At 33.5% G+C, this 18,908-nt stretch overlaps 1 non-coding gene across 1 annotated transcript; it reads right to left on the minus strand.

Annotated features, from left to right (window-relative positions):
* Positions 1 to 15,739: 15,739 nt before the first annotated feature.
* Positions 15,740 to 15,935, minus strand: LOC149543990 (U2 spliceosomal RNA). The gene has a single exon (XR_016355813.1). It is a non-coding gene; the product is annotated as a U2 spliceosomal RNA (small nuclear RNA).
* Between the last annotated feature and the right edge of the window lie 2,973 nt (positions 15,936 to 18,908).

Here is an 18,908-nt window from a genome sequence, read left to right on the forward strand (position 1 = left end):
GGTATTGCTTCATTTGATGGTCGAGGGGATGAATCTATAGTTAGAGTACTAAGAAAGAAGGCTTAAAGAGGTTAAGGAATGAAGGGTGAACAAGCTATTGATGACAAAGGAGATTGAATGCCAAGAAGAGTGGAGGACTAAATAAGTGATGTATAATCTACAAGTAAATTGCTTTGTTATCAAATCACGACCTACTATTACTTTCTAACAATTCTATCAATTTGGATAAATCCTTTGGATTAAGGTTGACCTAACAATAATGAGTAAATCCTTTAATAGTGTGACATTCTAATGGAATGTTCTAAAGTCCTCTAAAAAGGCTCACTCCTAATAGGGTGATTGAAATTCTTTAATCAAGGTCACATTTAATAGTGTGCATTGTAATCTTTAACAAGTTTGGCTCCTCACAAAGCTCACTTTAGAAGAGTGAATATTGGTAGCATGTTACTGGTGGTTTTTCCCAAATTAGGTTTCAATGTAAAATCCTTGTGTCAAATTGTGTGAATGATTTTGTGGTATTTCATGTTTACATTGCTGCAAAGTTCATACAACCTAGGATAGTAATATACTATGGTTCAAGATATTGGATGATCAATGCATACACAAGTATTTGTTAAAGTACTTAAAAGTTTTATCTATACATTTGGACCTTGGATAATTGATTCACCTTGCTCTTAGTTATTCTAAAGAATACCAATAATTGGTACTAGATCATTTCATGCTTGTGAAGGAGAAAGTTTGAAGATACTTGAAGCTAAAGATCAAGATGTATAGAAAGGAGGTGCCCAAGTTAAACAAGGAAAAAAATTTGGCATGGAAAAGTTTGATGAAGCTACATCTAGGAGGAATTGGAGATTATGCATAGACAACTATCACCATTGAACATGTCGAAGTAGTTGGATCTGTAACTATAGAATAACTAAAATAGAAAAAAGAACACAATTAGGCAATGTTGGAGATTGCATCTACCCTAAGCTATTCATAATTGGAAGACATCAAAACATATACCACTTCTAAAGGAATGTAGGATGCCCTACAATAGATCTATCAAGGAGATAAGAATATGCTAAGGTCCAAAGCAAAAAATATAAGATGAAAATTTGATGGAATGAGAATGCAAGAAGGTGAGATTATAGTCCAATATTGTGAAAGAATCAAATATATTGTAAATGTAATCAGAGGAGATAATGGATTTATCGTAGATGAGACTATGATCAGAAAAGCGTTGAGAACCTTGATGCCTATCTATGCTATTAGAGTCTCTACTATATAAGAATTGAGGTGTACTCCTAGTAGTGATCTAACCCTTGAAGGACTAGTTAGTAGACTCACTTCTTTGGAACTTTCTAATTTTGATAATTTCAAATCTAAGAATATTGATTATGCTTTCAAAGCTAAGCTGACACTAAAAGAAGCTAAAGATAAGAAAAATATCAAGCATGTTTCTAGTGATAGTGACATAGATGTAGAAGATCTAAAAGAATTGGAAGCATTGTTGGCTAGGATATTTCACAGAGGCAAAGAAAAATACAAATGTAAGTTACCTATCATGTGTTTTAATTGTAATGAAGTTGGTGATATTGTAGCAAGGTATATTGAGAAGAAGAATAATAGAAATGAAGACAAATTCAGATGTAGATAATATAAGAGTAACAAAGGCTATGAATACTAGGGAAAGAAAGATTGTGATATTACTGAAGAAGAATCTAATGAAGAATCAAATGGTCATGATGATGAAGTTGTGTGTGTTTCTATGAAAGATGATTTAGATGAAGATGAGGCAACTACATTAGTATCCTATGTAACCAAAGGTGAAAGGTGGATCATTGATAGTGGATGTTTTCATCACGTGACTGGTGACAAAACTAAGTTCATTACCATTGAGCATTGTAATGGAAACAGTGTTAGATTTGATAATGATGCACCCTGTTCGGTGAAAGGTAAAGGATCAATAAAATTGACAAACAATATCATGTGTGACAATTCTTACTATGTAGAAGGACATAGCTATAATCTATTGAGTGTGTCACAATTGAATTTGAACACAAAAAAGCTAAGATCTATGATATTGATGGAGAACTCATTGGGAGTGGAGATCAAAAAAGAGGTAATCCATTTATCATGAGATGAATGAAGCTACTTGTCTTGTTGTACAGTTTGATGATGTGTGGCAATGGCACAAAAGATTATGTCATGTAAATTTTACAACTTGGATAGTATCAGTAAGATGAAGAGAGTCAGAGGTTTTCCAAAATTGAAGAAACTTGATAATGTGATTTACAAACAATGTCAGTTAAGCAAGATGACAAAGTCTAGTTTTAAGAGTAAGACTCATACTTCAATAAAAATTTTGGAATTAGTTCATACTGATCTATGTGGACCAATTGATGTGCAAAACTACAAAGGTGACAAGTATTTTTATTGACAATTACTCAAGATTGATGATATTTATGTTTTTAAGAGAGAAATCTGATGCTTTTCAAATGTTTAAGTAGTATTTGGTAAAAGTTGAAAAGGAAACTAGTAAAATTTGAAATTTTGTGATATGGAAGAGGTGGAGAGTTTACATCAAATGAATTCAATAACTTCTACAATGACAAAGGAATCAAGAGACAAACTTCAGCACCTAGGACCCCTCCACAAAATGGGATAGTTGAAAGGAGGAACATATATGTGATGGATTGTGCCAAAACACTGATGATGGAGAAGAATGTTTCTTTAAAATACTAGACAGAATTTTTTAGTACAATTGCATATACCATGAACTGAGTACAAGTCAAGAAAGGTACAAATTCCACACCTTATGAATTATGGTATCGATACTCACCCAATGTCAAATATTTTAAGGTATTTAGAAGTAAGTGTTAAATTATTAAGGACAACAAAAATGGTAAACTTGATGCAAAAAGTGAAGAAGGTATATTCCTAGGTTATTCCACAAGAAGTAAAGCGTATAAGTGTTTAAATACTAACACTAAAAAATTTGTGGAAACTACAAATGTAAAGTTTGATTAATATAAAGAAATACATGAAGATGAACAAAAGAAGGAATCTAAGAATTACAAAACTTTTATGTACTACTATGAAGGCATCTCTATTGATGCTAATGATAGTATACTTGCTCATCAACAAGAATTAGTGATTATCGAGTCACAAACAATGGATGTTGAATTGCTTTTAGGAGTCGAGTTCCAATCAAAATTTGAGGTACATTTTGATCTCATGATCAGTTTACAAGAGAGGAATGTCAAGTTACTTGACAAAGAAGTACACTATGAATGTGAGATTGAACTTCATGGATGACCTATTGTTGAAATAAGAACAAAGACAAGATTATCAAAATATGTGAAGAGACATCATCCTACTAAATAAATCATTGGAGAAAAAGAGTTTGGACCAATGACAAGGAATAGATTAAGAAATGAGACATATTTGTTAAGCTTACATGAATCTAAATTAGTGAAGGATGCATTAGAGAATGAAGACTAGGGTAAAGTCATGAAAGAAGAAATAGATCAAATTGAGAAGAAAAAACATGGACACTAGTACCCAGACTAGAGAATAAGGATGTTATTGGAACTAAGTTGGTGTATAGAAACAAATTAGATGAAAATGATGAAATAAAAAGGAATAAGGCAAGGTTAGTTTGCAAAGGTTATGCATAAGAAGAGGGAATTGACTATGCAGAAACATTTTCCCTAGTTGCAAGATTGGAAGGAGTAAGAACTCTGCTTGATTATTATACCTATAAAGAATTCAAAGTTTATTAAATGGATGTTAAGTCAACATTATTGAATGGTATACTAGAAGAGAATTTTTACATTATTGATTCTAATAATAATAACATGGTGTGTAGATAGTGCGAAGCTTTATATGGTTTGAAGCAAGCTCCTAGAGCATTGTATGAAAGATTGCATAACTATCTTGTGAATTGAGAAGACTAATGATAACAACAATCTATACTTGAAAATAGAAAGAGGCAAAGAAATTTTACTAACTAAAATATTCATCAATGATATCATATTTGGAGGAAAAAATGTATTGTTTAAGATATTTGCAAATGAAATAATGAAAGAATTTGAGATGTCAATAGTTGGAGAAATAAATTTCTTTGTTGGATTACAAGTTTATTAGATGAAATAAGGTATTTACATCACATAGTCCAAGTATGTAAAGGAAATATTGAGAACTTTTGGTATAGGAGATTTAAGATCAATTAGCACTCCTATGATGACAAGACATAAACTATCTAAAAGTGATGATTCTGCTGAAGTAAATCAAACAGTTTACAAGAGAGGAATGTCAAGTTACCTAACAAAGAAGTACACTAGGAATGTGGGATTGAAATTCATGGATGACATATTTTTGAAAGAAGAACAAAGAAAAGATTATCAAAATGTGTGAAGAGACATCATCCTACTGAGCAAATCATTGGAGAAAAAGAGTTTGGACCAATGACAAGGAATAGATTAAGAAATGAGACATGTTTGTTAAGCTTACATCAACCTAAATCAGTGAAGGATGAATTAGAGAATGAAGACTAGAGTAAATCCATTAAAGAAGAAATTGATAAGATTGAGAAGAAAAAAACATGGACACTAGTACCTAGACCAGAGAACAAGAATGTTATTGGAACTAAGTTAATGTACAGAAAAAAATTAGATGAAAATGATGAAGTAAAAAGGAATAAGGTAAGGTTAGTTTGCAAAGGTTATGCATAAGAAGAGGGAATTGACCATAGAGAAACATTTGCCCTAGTTGCAAGATTGGAAGGAGTAAGAACTCTGCTTGATTATTATACCTATAAAGAATTCAAAGTTTATCAAATGGATGTTAAGTCAACATTATTGAATGGTATATTAGAAGAGAATTTTTACATTATTGATCCTAACAATAAGAACATGTTGTGTAGATAGTGCAAAGCTTTATATGGTTTGAAGCAAGCTCCTAGAGTATTGTATGAAAGATTGCATAAGTATCTTGTGAATTGAGAAGACTAATGATAACAATAATATGTACTTGAAAATAGAAAGAGGCAAAGGAATTTTACTAACTAAAATATTCATTGATGATATCATACTTGGAGGACAAAATGTATTGTTTAAGACATTTGCAAATGAAATAATGAAAGAATTTGAGATGTCAATATTTGGAGAAATAAATTTCTTTGTTGGATTACAAGTTTATTAGTTGAAATATGGTATTTCCATCACATAGTCCAAGTATGTAAAGGAAATCTTGACAATTTTTGGTATAGAAGATTTAAGACCAGTTAGGACTCCTATGATGATAGGACATAAACTATCTAAAAGTGATGATTTTACTGAAGTAAATCAAACATTGTATAGGTCTAGGATTGGGGAATTACAATATGTATTTCATAGTAGACCTGACATTAGACTAGTTTTTGGGATTGTTGCAAGATTTTTTTCAAATGCTAAGGAGAATCACTTAATGACTATTAAAAAGATTATAAGATATTGAAAGCTACAAAAGACTATGGTCTATACTGCAATAAAAATGGCAAGTTTTAATTGAGAGCCTATATAGATGTTGATTGGGCTAGAAACATTGATGATAGAAAAAGTACAGGTGGAGGAGAATTTTTCTTCAGAAAAAGATTGGTTACTTGGACCAGCAAGAAATAAAATTGTATTTCAAAATCTACTACTAGAGTTGAATATGTGGTTGTTGTTGTGAATTGCACAAATGTAGTGTCAATCAAATGGTTACTCAAAGGAATGAAGGAAGAAATCACTAAACTTATGCTCATTTATTGTGACAATACAAGTGCTATAAACATATCTAAAAACCTTGTGATACATGCAAATACAAAACACATTGCAATCAATAATTATTACTTGAGAGAGTTTGTTCAAGACAAAGAAGTGAGATTTGAATATGCCAAGTGAAGATCAAGTGCCGAGTGACTACAAGTACCGAGCATGATCTAAGTACCAAGCAATATACAAGAGCTAAGTTACATAAAGGATGCCAACCAATATATAGGAGTTGAGTTACATAAAGGATGCCGAGCATATACAGGAGCCGAGTTACAAAAGATGACGAGCATCAGGAAGCAGTAAGTGTCGAGTAAATCGGAATCAGCATATGAGTTTAAAACTTGACAAACTCAGATGAAAACCATTTTCATAGCCGACATATGATGAATCTCGAAGGATTTAAGTGATAAGATCAAATCATTTATATTTTCTATGCAATCTTCATGCAGCCAATAAGAAAAATGGAGAAGGCATGCAACCAATGATAAAAGTGCAAAGAATAAGTGGAAAATAGAGATTCAATATGGATCGTAGATCCATACCTAACCCTAAGTCTTTGAGTGTCTTTATAAGGAAGACTAAATCTCATTGTAAGTAAGTGGATGGACAAGGGTGTGTAAGGAAAACTAATTTTCAGAGAAAAGAGTATCAGATCACAAAGGATCAAGATCAAAGAGAGTAGATCAAGTGCCTATATTCAGCAATCGAAGGATTGTAAGCTATCAAGTTTATTATACCTAATACTCTCCAGCAATTGTATTAGAAAGAAAACCCTATGGTGGTGATAGGTTAGCTTAGCAGCTATTTTGTAGATCCTTTAACTAGGTGACTAAATCCTTTGACAGGGTAACACTTCATGTAAAGTGTTTGTAAATCCTTTAACTAGGTCAATATTGATACACGGTAAAGCCTTTGATAGGGCAGGCCTTTAATAGGGCAGACCATCAAAAGTGGTCAAACATTATTACTATAGTTATTTTGTGGGTATCATCCTCACCCTAGTTTTACCTTCTTATTTCTGGAGGGTTTCTGGGTTACCAAAATCTCAAGTGTTATGTGGTGATGCATATTTGTTTCTCATGATTGCTTAATGTTTATATGCATGCATGTTCATTTCAAAGATATGTTATTAAGGATTTAAAATAGTTAAAAAGCTAGTACTTCTGATTCACCCCCCCGTCAAAAGCATTCTTTCCAATAAGATATTCCAACAATTGGTATCAGAGCTGCAAGTTCTCATAAGAAGGAAGCTTAACAGCTTGGAGGAAAAGATCTAAAGATGGAAGTTTTCAAACTTGGAAAGATCATTGAAAACCAGGTGATAGATGTGCATCTCACTCTACAAAAAGTAGAGGAAGCTAGAGTGGAATTAAGAAAATCTTTGAAAAGAAGAAAGGAGATAGCCATAGCTGAAAATTACATACACTACAAGGAGATTGATACCACACAACTATTTTCCAATGGAGACACTAAAGAATTTGATGCAGCAATAGCAAAACTGATGGAGAAAAACAAAGTTCAAGTAGAAGAGATAAGATCTCTCAAGATGGAACATGAATCACAGGCCATAATGTTATGTGAAATCACTAAACAAAAGAAAAGAGTAGTTGAGGATAGAATCATGATGGAAGATGACAAAAGAAATCTTGCAAACAAACTGGAAGAAAAATGTACTGAATTAACAAGGTTCTCAAACATGCAGATGAATACACTTGCTCAAATGATGAATCTTCATCATGAACTTAATATGAAAGATATTGAGATCTTCACTCTGAGGATGTAGAATGAACAATTGCAGAATGAACTGAATAGAGAAAAAGAGATAGCAGAGAATCTCAACAAGTCAAGCAAAGCCATAAAATACTTTGAGCAGTTGCGGAAATTCCCAAGATTAGCCCATGATACATTAGGACTCGGATACAATAGCACTGAAGTTGGTGAATCATCAAAGAGTGTTGATCAAAGAAGTGAAAAAGGTAAGGATTCTAAACCCAGTTGTCATTACTGTAATATAAAGCGACATACTACTAATATTTGCAAGAGTAGAAGAATCAATCAGCTAAACACACACAAAAGCAAGAGTTACTATCACAAGTGCAACATGCAAGGACATATGACACAAGATTGTAGATCCAAAATCCCAAGAACACAAAGATTTGATGGACATTGTCATAATTGCAAGAAATATGGACATAGGGCATTTGAATGTAGATCAAAGCCTATGTGGTCATCAAATCAACCAACAAAAGGGAATGAAAGTCACTACCATTGGGATTATAACACCAGGTATAGTTGTCACTATTGTCAAGAATATGGAAATATACCCCAAAATTGCATAAGAACACATTTCAAGGGGAACTATAAAAAATGGTTGAGCCAGACCACATGTTTCAGTTGCTTGAAAACTAGTCATACCAGCAAAAACTATCCTACAAGGTCCAAAGCACCAAATACTGAAGCCAAAAAAGGGAAAGAAAAGATTGATGTCATAAGAGGAAAAATTAATAAGACTTGGAAGAAGAAAGATGAGTGCAGTACATCAAGCAAAGGGATCACTTCACCTAAGGGGTCAAGTGATCACACTTCATCAAACTAAGCATAAAAGAGATATATGGGACTGATATACAAAGCTATAGCATACATCAATCCCAAGACAAAGAAGCACTGAAAAGAATAAATAAGCATAAGATAAGATGCTAAGACTAAACTTGAATAATGATGTCGAGTTGTCCTTGGATGCCGAGTGAAACTACTTTGGATGCCAAGTTATCAACAAAGTAAGTAGATGTCGAGTAAGTATAGCTGCTAAGTGGATGTCAAGTTGAAAAACATTTGGAAGCTAAGTGATAAGTGTAGGTACTAAAATTCATTAAATGCAAAAGTTTCTTTTGCCACTTAAAAGAAAAAATTGATTCATTCTTGAGCCATTAAAATGAAGAGCAATTTTCTTGAGCACAACTGAGCAACTTTCAAGCTTTTAACCAATGATTTGCAGCAATTCAGCATCTACCCAAGTGATCTAAGTATCTATCTAGGTATTTCCTTCAAGTGTCGAGTTTTATAGTTTGAGAAGTTTACTTTAATCATTAAAACCCTAGTTTGGATATAAATGGCATCTAGTTCAAAAATGACCCAAGAGAAAATAAGCCCTGAGATTCAACTTGTCAGCAACAAAATTAAGCAACCTAAGTTTAGACCTATACCAGAGGTTGCATACAAAAATGATCCCGTTGGTGCCCTATCCACTATCCCTGAAAAAAAATGTATGGTTTAGGATGTGCAAAAGTTTATAATTGTAAAATAGGAGACATAGGAGATTTGGAAATCTTTAACGCCTATGACAAACTCTATGAAAATGGTATTCTAAAAGATGAGTTTTCTGTCATAGAAAAGAAGTGTTTAACCAAAGCCCTAGTTTTTCCAATCGTATTCAAAAATGAATGGATACGCATTATACTCAGTAGAACCCATGATGGATCATTCTGGTTAGAACAAGGGCAAGTCAAGATTACTAAGAAGATGGTTCATAGGGTAACAGGTTTTCCAACCCTAGATCTACCAAAGACATTGAGAAGTGAAAAGAAGGAAAAAATTGAGAAAAATACAGGTGCAAAATGGAACAATAGAGGAATAACCATAGATACCATTACTGATCCCCTTCTAGACTTTTCTGTAAGGATCATATCACATAAGTTTTACCAATCCAGCAAGTTAAATAGTGTACCCTACATAGCAGTAGATGTGGCACATAAACTTGTAAAGAAAGACCACACTTATGACCTTAGAGAGCTCTTGTTGCAATAGATCAATGAAAATCTTGGAGCTATTAGAAAGTCCAAGGGAGCACAGTGTAAATTTGGTTCAGTGTTGGTTTTTATGTTCTTCTATGTAATGAAGGAATTCCCTTCATTTGGAAAAATCAACTGGAGTCAGAATAAAACCACTGTTGATCAAATTAATGATTTCATTGCACAAATGGGAGATAGCTTTGATGATCAAATGTCTATCTATTTTGAGGATTTCAAAAATGCAATGAAGAACAGAATGAGAATACTAGTTTCATTGGTAGAAAATCATATAAATGACATATGTTTTCTTGTTGATATTGATTACACTTACATTCAAGCAGTCCTTCCAAGAACAAGATGGCTTAGACCATTGGGATATGAGCTTGATGTTGACCAAGCTTCTACAGCCATCACAGCTTTACTTATAGAGGAAATGGACAAATTTTCCAAGGCATTTGGAACATATGACATTGTAAAATTAAGAGTTGTTACAGAACTCAAGACAAGCTCAGCTATAAAGAAAAAGGACAAGCTGATAAAGTAGATAAAGAAGAAATTTGGTGTTGGAGAATCAAGTGCAGCAGGTGAAGCAGAAGAGATTAGAGAAGGAGAAGAAGAAGATGAGCCAGAACAAAAGCCACTTGAATTGCCTCAAAGTCAAGGTTAAGAGAAAGATGAGAGTACCGAGGAAGCAGAAACCAAGGAAGCACCCATCAGAGGCAGAGTCATCAAAAGGAAAACAAAGACACCTCCTACTTCTCAGCCTTCACCAAAGAAAGCTACTGTGCAAATGCCTAAGAAGAAAACAACCAGAGCTACAACAAGGGCCTCTACCCAAAAGGCTAAAGAGGAAGCCACAAAGAAGAAAAACACAAAGGCACAGGAAGAGCTAAAGAAAAGGAAAAGATATGTAGCCCAATCTGATACTGATAAAGAAGATCAAACTGAAAAGGTAAGTCCTCCTAAATCTTCAATTGATATATTATGTAAGAATATTAGGAATGGAGACTTAAATGAAATGAAAAAGATTGATTTCAATAAGTTCAGTAAAGAGGAACAAAATAGCATAGAAGAATCAGTCTATGCATTAATGGCACAGTTCAAGTATACACCTCTTGAACTAGATGGAAAATTACCAAAGGAATTGTCTAAAACTATAGAAGACAGATGGCATTTCTATCTAAAGATGGAGAAAGAGATGAGGGAATCAACCCTAGCAAACCTACTACCTGATTTAACAAAAGAATAGGTAACTCAAGCAGTCAAAAGGCATAGCAAAAGGTTTACACCTAAATATAGTGCATTCTCCATCCTGCAAAACAAAATTAAAGAAGTTGTGCAGAGAACAACAAGAGTTTGGAAAAACTTGTACAAGACATTTGAAGATGTTCTTGAAGAGGTATACAAAGGGGAAGCTGCTACTAAACCTGAAGAAAGAAGGAAGAGGAGAGAAGAGAAAACAAAAGAAGAGAAAAAGGTTGAAGAAGAGGAAAATAAGAAAGAACGAGAGGAGGAAGGAAAAGATGAAGACAAAGGAACTAATGAACAGCAAAGTGTGCAAGACACACATCCTTCACCTCCTAGCCTACCTCACTCACCTACCACACCTATAGAAATCATAAAGATTAAGGATGTTGTTGACACCACATGTCAAAACATCAATCCATTAACTACAATAGATCTTACTAAGATCCTTGACCAAACAACTCTACAAGCACAATTGTGTACAAGTCCCATATTGGTCAGTGTGGACAATCTTCAAAATTCAGTAGACAAACTCAAAGAAGTCAAGGTGCCACCACAAGAACCACCTCAAACCATTCAAACTATTGGGCTTACATTTCTACCACCTCCATCACCACCAAGATTAGCCACTCAAACTCATCAGGAGCCAAGTGCAACAACAGAGGTAGTCATAGGGACAACAGTTTAGACAGTGAGTACACCTCCAGCAGTAGTGACACATGAAGTAGAAGACAAGAAAGAAGAAGAGGATAAGGAAGAAACTCAAGATAAAGAGGAGTCTGCAATACAAACTTTGTTTGAATTACCAAAAATAGGAACTCCCACCAAACCCATTCATAAGTTGAGTACTGAAACGATGATCTTACATGTCAGTACACCAAGTTCAAGTTCTACTAGGGAAGCCAGGACCATCCATTTTGGTATTCCTAAGCTTGATGAAGAAATCAAAATACCCTATTATGATTCAAGCACTCTAAATGAGGAAAAGATGAATGAAATACAGAGTGCATTGGATAAGAGAAGGAGACAAGAGGCAATGAGGAAAGACTACAAATACAAGTAGGCAATGAATGAAATAAAAGATATATTCATGGATGCTTTTAGTCTTCAACCTCCAAATGCAAATAGGCCAATACTTGAGAAATTATCTAATATAGTTGACCAAGTAAATAATGAAGAGCATGATACTAATGTAAAACTAATGGAATGGTCAGAAAAGAAGTTTGTAGACAAAGTCAACTAGAAAATAGCTAATAACATAATTTTGGGATAGGTTGACCTATCCAAGAAATTGGAAAATGTAAAAAGTGTATTAGGGAACATATTTTCCCTTTATAGAAAATTGTGTGATTTTTCCAAGTTCACATAAGAAATAAATTAGAAAATTTTGAACCTTGAGAGTAAATTAAAGCTCTCCATCACACAACTACCCTAAGACCTTACACAGAGTGAAAAGAAATTTGCTCAAACATTACACACTCAGAGGGAATTAGTTGCATTTTCAGTAGAAGAGGCCACTATCAAAGGAAAGCTTATGCAAATTCAAGCCTCCATTACTCCTCACTTAGAAATATTGCACAAGGAGAAAATGTATGTAGAAACAGTCCTGAAGAAGGATCCAAATATTTCTACACATGAAGGACTTGTTGATCTCATAGCAGAGCTTGCAATCCAACAAAAGTCATTGGATATTGCCTTAAATAACTGGGATGCAGCTCTCCAAATAATCCTTCAGGTAAACAAGACATTTTTGGCCAAGCATGGCATTACTGTTTAAGACCCTTTGACATCAGTATCAAAAAGGGGGAGATAATATTGTGAAGATTAGGCATAACGGCACAAGACATCGGCATGAGGAGTCATAAAAGTTATAATAATTTTGAGGTATATATTGTAAGTTACAAAGTTACAAATTTTTATTAAACCTCTGTATATATACCAAGTAGATCAGTAAATGTACTCATAAGATCAGATAAATATTTCTTAGTTAAGTGTTTTTGACACTCATGTCAAAGGGGGAGATTGTTAGTCTAAAAATGGTTTTGACACTTGAGTGCCAACACTTAACCCTTTTTCACATTGAAGCCGAGTACACTGTGTATGCCAAGCCATAGCGTGTGCTAAGTCAGGAAATTCATTAGGTGCCGAGTGATCTTTAGGTGTCGAGTAGTCTTTAGGTGCCGAGTGAAGATCAAGTGCCGAGTGACTACAGGTATCGAGCATGATCTAAGTACTGAGCAATATACAGGAGCCGAGTTACATAAAGGATGCCGACCAATATATAAGAGCCAAGTTACATAAAGGATGCCAAGCATATACAAGAGCCAAGTTACAAAAGATGCTGAGCATCAAGAAGCAGTAAATGCCGAGTAACTCAGAATCAGCATATGAGTTTGAAACTTCACAAACTCAGATGAAAACCATTTTCATAGCCAATATATGACGAATCTCGAAGGATTTAAGTGATAAGATCAAATCATTTATATTTTCTATGCAATCTCCATGGAGCCAATAAGAAAAATGGAGAAGGCATGCAACCAATGATAAAAGTGCAAAGAATAAGTGGGAAATAGAGATTCAATATGGATCATAGACCCATACCTAACCCTAAGTCTTTCAGTGTCTTTATAAGGAAGACTAAATCTCATTGTAAGTAAGTGTATGGACAAGGGTGTGTAAGGAAAACTAATTTTTAGAGAAAGAGTATCGGATCACAAAGGATCAAGATCAAAGAAAGTAGATCAAGTGCCTATATTCAGCAATTGAAGGATTGTAAGCTATCAGGTTTATTATACCTAATACTCTCCAGAAATTGTATTAGAAAGAAAACCCTATGGTGATAGGTTAGCTTAGCAGCTATTTTGTAGATCCTTTAACTAGGTGACTAAATCCTTTGACAGGGTAACACTTCATGTAAAGTGTTTGTAAATCCTTTAACTATGTCACTATTGATACAATGTAAAGCCTTTGATAGGGTAGGCCTTTAACAAGGCAAACCATCAGAAGTGGTCAAACATTATTACTACAGTGATTTTGTGGGTATCATCCTCACCCTAGTTTTACGTTCTTATTTTTGGAGGGTTTTTGGGTTACCAAAATCTCAAGTGTTATGTGGTGATGCATATTTGTTTCTCATGATTGCTTAATGTTTATATGCATGCATGTTCATTTTAAAGATGTGTTATTAAGGATTTGAAATAGTTAAAAAGCTAGTACTTTTGATTCACCCCCCCCCCCCCCCCACCTCTCAAAAGCATTCTTTCCAATAAGATATTCCAACAAAATTATGTTTACATTATATTTGCACACTTTATATGGGGTAAAACTGAAGAATCCATATCAGGTTTATTTTAATATATAGTTAGTTTGTCTTGGAAATGTGATTTCCATGCTTTAAAATTCATTCATTGTGCTCTAAAAGCCATAGGCTCATTAATGTCATGCAAAACTTTGAAATTGTTGAACATTGAAGCCCTTGAAGCTATTAAATCTCACTTCTAAGGGTGCAAAACTTTCAATGTGTGTATGAAAAGACTACAAATCTCACCTTTCAAGAATAAATGGCTAGTTGTGTGCTAGTATCATAAACAAATAAGAGTGACTACAATAAAAGTGTGCCATAATTTTTGTAGTTGTGGAATACACTAGGATGACTTATGTCTACAAATCTTGTGGATGTGTTTCAATCTTACTTCGCAAGGCATTATAAACAACCTAGCAGCAACCCTCATGGCCCTAAAGGCAACCAATCATCCCAACCAAAATACAATAAGAAAATGAATAAATCTCACTATGAAAACATTTTAGATGGATATATTTCACTTTCTCAAACCCCTAAACCACTTTGAGATAATTCTAAAAGCACATAAACCCTACAACTCAAACCCCACTCCTTTTGTTCTAAATTCCTCAAGAAAAATCTCCATGGGTCAGATAATATCAACTTGCATTGCTAATTTACAAAAAAATGTAGAAAATATGGGTGTTTTCCACTAGTAAAAAAAAAAGGAATATAGATTTGCTAAATATAAGTTTTGATATTTCGGGTGAAAAATAATACTTTCCAAGGCTGGACATGTATTCAAACTACAAATTTGTGGGTAGGAGGAAAAGTGGTCAAATATTTAATCTCTATAAAAAGGTAAGATGGAGGTGCAAGGTGCATCCAAACTCACTTCAATTGCAATAACAATCCCATATGATGAGACAAAGAAGAAGAGGTAGCTTCATTGAATTAATCAATAGTGCAAGGCATAAGCTATGGAGGAGAAAATTGCATGAGAGTCTGAATGCCTATGGTGTAGGGTTGCATTTTGGTTGAATAGGTACCAACTTGAAGAACCCATAAGAATCTCTTACATAATGTCATTACCAAGACCACCATAGGATAAATAAAATAAATATTTTTCATGGAATGGATCAGTAGTTAAAAATAGCTAGAAAACATTAGTCCCAACTAGAGTAGCAAGTTTATTATAACCAGAATTTCATGTTTAAAGTATTTTTGTAAAGAAACATTCATAAGATGCCTCTTTGAAATTGCGTCAAAATAAAGATGGGAAAATTTTAATATTCACAGCTTTATTTGTGCAGAGCTAAGAATTAACAAAATAGCCTTGGGAAAGACAATCTAAAGTAGCTTTGATTTGTTTATGGCAAAAATTACCTTTATCCAAATTTTGATGCATTCAACTACAAAAAATTTAGACATCCCTAAAATTTTCAATTTATAAGGTTCCTTTACATGCCTTCATCCATAACCATAAACTTTTCCCTATGGGGAGACAAAAAAAATTCAAATCAGATCACAAAGAAGGTGATAAAAATAAAACCCTAACTTATTTAGTGCAAAAAATCAAATCAAATCTCAAAGTAAGTTTTATTAATGAAACTCTGATTTATCTTGTGAATTACTTTGGGGGTATGGGGTGCACCAGGCTTCTATTGTAGTACAATACAAAAGAAATGCTTGAAATCTCTACCAACAAGCTACCTGAGTGAGATTTTCCCCTGAAGAAGTTAACTTAATATTATGTGGCTCACTAAGCCATGTATCAGTTGCTAAACTGATAAGAATAGATAGTACACTTAATCTTAGCCAAAAGGCTAAGAAAGCTATGATTTTTCACATGCCTTCCTTCAAAATTTATACTACATTTTCTTTGTTGTACTCATTCAATGCCACATGTGGGATAAATATATCTAAAAATAGTACTCTATAATTTGGCTATATTGTGTGGGCTTTACCAATCAGAATCCAACAATTCTCATATAAATCCCTGATATTTGCATATCCACTTTGTATTTGTTGTGAATAGATTGAATGAAGTAGTTGTAGCAGGGACACTAGTTTGGGTTTACATCAATTTATGTTGACTTACCAAGTACTATAAAGCTTTATGATCAATATACAACACAAATCCTTAGGAATCAAATAATATCTCTACTTGTTCAATGTTTAAACAATAGCATAAAACTCTTGATCATACACAGAATACTTCCTTTAAGCATCATTCAACCTCTTACTAAAGAAAGCAACATGTTTACCTTCTTGACTCAATACAGCTCCTATTACACTACCACTTGCATCACATTCAACTTGAAATAAATTATTAAAATCGAACAAATCCAAAACAAGTAACTTAGAAACCTTTTGTTTCGAAGTCTCAAAACTCTTATCAAATCTATGTGTCTACTTGAACTCCCTTTTATCTCCCCTCATTGTCTTAGTCATAGCATTACAAACAAAAGTGAAATTATTTATAAACTTCTTGTAAGAACTAGCCAAACCATAAAAAAATCTTATCTCATGCACATTCTTAGGTGTAGGCCATTCTGAAATTGGTTTAACCTTTTTAGGAACAATTCTCAAACCATTAGCTGAAATCATAAATCCCAAATACACAATCTCTTTTTGTAGAAAGGAACATTTTTCAAGTTAATCATTGACTTCTCCTCTTTCTATCTCTACAATAACTATCTAACATGCTCAAGATGTTCTTCCTTAGTCTTACTAAAATATCAAAATATCATCCAAATAAACAATCACAAACTTAGCCAAAAATCTCTTGAAAACTTCATCATCAACCTCATGAAATTACTAGGTGCATTAGTCACAAAAAAAGGCATTACCAACCATTCATACAAACCATCTTTTGTCTTGAAAGTAGTCTTCCATTCATCACCTTCTCTGATTCTAATCTAATGATAACCAATCTTCAAATCAATCTTGTTAATATATCTTGCTTCACTCAAACAATCCATTATATCATCCATCCTTGGCATAGGAAACCTATATTTCACTATGATCTTGTTAATAGCTCTAGAATCACTACACATTCTCCATTATCCATTCTTTTTAGGTGCTAATACAATAGGTACAATATGTGGACTCAAAATTTATTTGATCAAACCTTTATTCAAAAACTCATGCACTTGTCTATTAAGTTCTTCATTCTCTGTAGGTGTCAATCTATAAAGTGCTTTATTTGGTAAACTAGCTCTAGGGGTCAAGTCCATACAATGACTTCTACTGCTTACTAGTGGTAAACCATTAGGTATATCTTCTGAAACAATATCTTTATACTCATTCAAAAAATTGGAAATTTCTTCTAGTACTTAGTCCATACTACCATCTTTTGTTGTCACTCAATTTCCACTATCTATTACTTAGTCACCACTACCTGGTACTTGGGTACTTCTATTTCTTGTCACTCAATAATGACTAAAATAACTTGGTCTCCTCATAATCATGGCATAAAAAACTTAATTCTTCTTCACTTCTTTTTCAAATTGATTTCCATTAACCATGCAAATTCTCATAGTAGTTTAATTAACCCCATCTAGACTTTCAATCAAAGGCAACAATGTTTTCTTTCTCCTATTCACCCAAAGAGTATATTAATTCAATATTTCATCATGTATAGTGCATCTATCATAATTTCCAAGGTCTACCCAACAAAATATGACAATAGTCCATAGGCATAATATCACATAGAACTTCATCAAAATAATGTCCAATCTTAAACTTCACAATACATTGTTCACTTACCAATATCTTATACTCATCTTTGATCCATGAAACATGATAGGGTTAGGATGCTTCAACCTTTGCAACTATAACTTAGTAACCAGATCTTCTGATGTCAAATTTATAAAACTTCCGCTATCAATTATCACCTTGCAACATTTTATAGCCATCTTACATTTGATCTTGAAAAGACTTCTACTTAAAATAGGTTCCTCATCACTTCCCTTATTACATAAGGTTCTTCTCACCATCATATTTTCTCCATCCTTAGGTCTACTTGGTGAACCCTTAATGTCTCCTTGAACCATAGCATTTTTGTTACATTTTTCATTCTCAAAGGATCTACACTCAAAGGATATATGCCCTTCTTTTCCACACCTGAAACAATTACCACAAAAACCAACTCTATAATAAGAATTACATCTTTTTTTATAAGAACTACCACCTTTCCGCGTGATCTTTATTTTTCATCATTCTTCCATTTAGATTTACCCTTATCTTGCATAGTATTGCTACATTTGCCAAGTTCTCTATAAGATCTACCTCTGCCTCTCTAGAATCTTCCACCTCTACCTATTTGTCTTTGTTCATGCTTCTTTGCCATGATCTCCTCATCTTTCAAGGCATATTGATATGCTTCCTCCACACTTTCCAATTTCATAAAACTCATTTCATCTTGAATTCCATACCTCAATCCATTTATGTACCTTGAAACTTTCTCAATATCACCATCCACATGTTTAGATTTGGTATCCAATCTATAGAATTCCTCAGTATACTCCTTTATAGTCATGTCCCTCTCTCTCAAATTTTGCATTTTCCTTGACAAGTTAACTTGGTAATCAGTAAGAAGGAATATTTTATTTACCTTGCTCACCATTTTGAGCCACGTTCTACTTTTTTCCTTTCCTCTCCTTTGTCTATCAGTTTGTAAATGATCCCACCATGGTGAGGCATGACCTTTCAGCCTAGTAACTGCAATTTTCACCTTCCTATTGTTAAGAGTATTTTCAAACTTAAATTACTTCTCCATGTCATAGATATAATCCAACACAGCATTGG

The sequence above is a fragment of the Cupressus sempervirens genome, chromosome 8 (assembly GCF_028749045.1).
Source record: "Cupressus sempervirens isolate cs-2001-9-10 chromosome 8, ASM2874904v1, whole genome shotgun sequence".
NCBI classification, from domain to species: Eukaryota; Viridiplantae; Streptophyta; class Pinopsida; order Cupressales; family Cupressaceae; genus Cupressus; species Cupressus sempervirens.